We start from the raw sequence: 3,900 nt of genomic DNA, 5'->3' as shown, positions 1-3,900 counted from the left end.
AAATAAAGGAAATTTTAGAATTAAATTGTAAAAGTCAAAGGCTAAAAAACCTGACAAACTATTACAAGTCTGCAAATTTTAGAATTTCTGTCCTATTTTGGATGCATATTTTGAAAGCCTTAGATATATAATTATTGACCATCAGTGAACAAAAGTTATGGCCCACCATTTGAATTATGATCCTGTAAGATTTCATTGAGGTTCAAGATATGTAGAGAATACTACTATATAGTATATATGGAGTGCTATCTAAGTAATTCTGGTCTCGTGAAACTCTGCTCAGTTTTGAACGATCATTTTGAACGGTTAAAGACATAATTACTTGATAGTCAAAGAACGAAAGTTTTAGGTTTATGTGTACATAATATGTCTGTAAAACTTTTTATGCACCAGACATGTAGATTTTAAGATATATCTATTCTTATATGGCTGATTCAAACTGTTTTGTGCAGAAACAGGATACTCTTGGAATTGATTTCCTGAAATGTGGACTACATGACTATCTATGTAATTTGGATTTCCTGCAGATCTGTATGGTTAGACTATTTGAGAAAAAAGAATCAGCTATTTGAGTAAGCAAATAGAGAAGTTATAACCAAAACAGCGTGCATCGAGATATAACATGTGGGAAGCCGCTTTTCAGGTTTTGCCAAGTGTTTTATGTTTTTGTAAAGAAGTGGCGAGTTGGACTAGCACCAGGATAAAAGAACTTGTTTGAAGATGATGGAGGAAAAGATACTTCATCAAAACATGCTAGGAGAATTCACAATTATGAATTTAAGCAAGTGCTGCTAAACAAATGAAGAAACTTTGCATGTATATTTAAGAGTCTTAAATTCTATGATTTCAGATTTTTGGATAAAGCAGCATTTCTTACATTAAGAGATTTCAAAATAGGTCTCCACAAGCCCTCAAGTTGAAAAGGTGAAATGCATGTTAATTTTTAAGACTTCTCCCAATTTTGTTTCTCCATCTATTTATTTTAATTTTTGTCATTATTAGCTAGAAACAAAAAGTTTGTACCGCCAATATAGGATTCTCTCATTATGTTCACTTAATTTTATAAGTTCACAAGTCAAAGTGCAAAAGAAATTTCAGGGCAGGCTAACCTTGAAAGTCTGAGTTCAGCTTTCACTACTGTTCCATGACAATTCTCAAGTTATGTCGAGAAAATAAGCACTGCTCCATCATTCAATGAGGATGCATGATATCTTTGGGTTCGCCTAAAACTAAGAAAACAGGAACTGAAACTAGAGAACTCTTGAAAAGCATGTTGCCAGTTCTGATGTGTCATCTGCTGCTGAAGCTATAAATCTTTCATCTCTAAACGTATATAATTATTGTAACAGTTTACTTAATCGATATGTAAAAAAAATGAAATTAACGGGACAGAATGAAAGAAGAATAAGACTCCATTATAAATAAACTTGTGGAAAGAGAAATATAAGATGAAAGTAAAATGAGGCACAAGTCACACATAATTCTCACCTCTCCTGTAAACACAGCTATAAAAAGCCACAAGTCTCCTTACTACACGTGTCACTCTATTACTCACCAAGGATGGCACATGATGGGCACATGATCCCATAAAGATGCTCTGCTCCCAGTAGCTAAACGACTGTTCTCCAATACCAAACGACACTGTACTCTAGATACTTAAATAATAAATATTTAAATATAACAAATTACTATTAGAGCTACTTTGTTACATCACCCTCTCCTTCAACCAATCCTAGTCCACAGGATTAAACTCTGAGTACTGCTCCATAATTTGGTCTGCATCTTCCCAACTGGCATCTTCTTTAATAAAGTGAGACCATTGTATCAACCACTGAATTACAATAACGTTAACTCTCTTGATCATTCTTCTCTGAAGTTTTGACAGGGTGGACTAGGAATTGTCCTTCTGCTCCTACCTTGGATAGTGTGGTGCTAACAGAGTACTAAGAACCTACCTTCCTTTTAAACAAGCTCACATGAAATACATGGTGCACCTAGCTACCAGGGAGAAGTTTGAGTTTTTATGCTACTTGACCAATCTTCTCCACTACCTCACCCATATTCGACCCTGTAAATTGCCGCTAGATCAAATGGCCCAAAGTACTTGTGTGCAAGTTTAAGGTGCTTCGAGAATTGTTTGTATAGCTGTGGCTTTAGGAATACCATTTGACCAACCTGGAATGAAATTACAGTCCTCTTTTTTATCAGGATATACCTTATATTTGTTCTGAGCTACCGTGATAACTTCTTTAAGCAGTTGGTTCATGGCTTCAAGTTTCACAGTTGGTTCATGGCTTCAAGTTTCACTTGAAAGTCTTCTACCGTGGCTACTAAAGATCTATGTGAAGCGGAAAGGCACATATGTCCGGGATGTACTCCATAAACTGCTTCATATGGACTCCTTTTTATTGCACTATTGTAAGTCGAATTGTACCACCATTCATCCAATGGTAGCCACTTCAACTACTGTCTGGGTCTGCAACTGGTCATCGCTCATAAATACTGCTCCAAGCACCTATTTAACCTCTCTGTTTGCCCATCGGTTTGAGGGTGATATGAAGTGCTCGTGTTCAACTGAGTGCCCAGAGAGGTGAAGAGCCCCTTTTAAAAATTACTAGTAAATAGTTTATCTCAATCAGAGACCATTGTCTTAGGGCATTTCATGCAGTTTATAGAAAGTACCCAAGAAGAGTTGAGCTACAGTGGTTGCAGAAAATGGATGAGACAGAGCAATGAAGTGTCCCATCTTTGAAAATATGTCAATCACGGCCATGATACAGTCCTTATCTCTTGACTTAGGTAGTCCCTCTATAAAATCAAGAGATATAACCTCCAATATTTGTTCTGGCACTGGTAGGGGACTGTAGTAGGCCGAAAGGGTGTTGATTTCCTTCTTTGATTCTCTGAAACACATCACAGTTTTGTACATACTGAATAAAATCTTTCTTCATTCCCGACCAGTAGAAAAATTGTGATACTCTCGTATAAGTCGCTTTTTGACCATAATGACCACCTGTTGGACTATCATGTTACTCTTATAACACCTATATCCGTAATTATCCTTTGTTACCAATCAGCACCTTGTTGTCCACTGTAATAATTCCCTGACTAAACTTGTAAGATTGAAAAACATCATTTCCACTTATAATTCCTTGTAAGATCTCTTGTGTTGTGCTTTCTTGGTCATAGCTATCTTTAACATCACTCAACCAACCCTGACGTACAGCTGTGATGGCTTATAGTCTCCATTCTCTTTGTTCTCAGGAAGTCTGGAGAGTGCATCTGCCACTACATTTTCCTTCCTTTTTTTTAAATAATTTCATAATCCAATCCCAGTAACTTGGCCAGCCATTTTTGCTGCAACAATGTGGGCATTCTTTGCTCTAACAGGAACTTTAAACTTTGGTGATCAGCTTTAATAACAAAATGGTTTCCTTGTAAATAACCATGCCATTTTTTAGTAGCCATTACAATGGCCAGTAATTCTTGTTCGTATGTTGATAGAGCCTGATATTTCTTTGATAATCCTTTACTCATGTAGGCCTAGGGTCTCCCATGCTGCATCAATACAGCACCTACTCCCTTACCATTTGTGTAGGTTATAATCAGGAAGAGCTAACACTAGGGTGGTCATCATGGCTTGTTTAAGTTGCTGGAATGCTCAAATTTCAGCAAATTGGTTAAAGGTTTGCTGATCAACCCATAATTCCTGACAAATTTCTATAGTACCCTATGAGACCAAGGAAGCCTCTTAACTGTTTGAGATTTCTAGGAGATGGCCAGTTTTTCATTGCTTTCACCTTGTTGGGATCAGTTGCTACTCCCTCTTGGGATATTATATGTCCCAAGTATTCCAACTGGGTTTGACCAAAAGAGCATTTGTTCTTCTTCAAATACAGC

This window comes from Apium graveolens, chromosome 6 (assembly GCF_009905375.1).
Source record: "Apium graveolens cultivar Ventura chromosome 6, ASM990537v1, whole genome shotgun sequence".
Lineage (NCBI taxonomy): Eukaryota > Viridiplantae > Streptophyta > Magnoliopsida > Apiales > Apiaceae > Apium > Apium graveolens.
The sequence above is the reverse complement of the archived record's forward strand: the minus strand, read 5'-3'. Positions refer to the sequence as shown.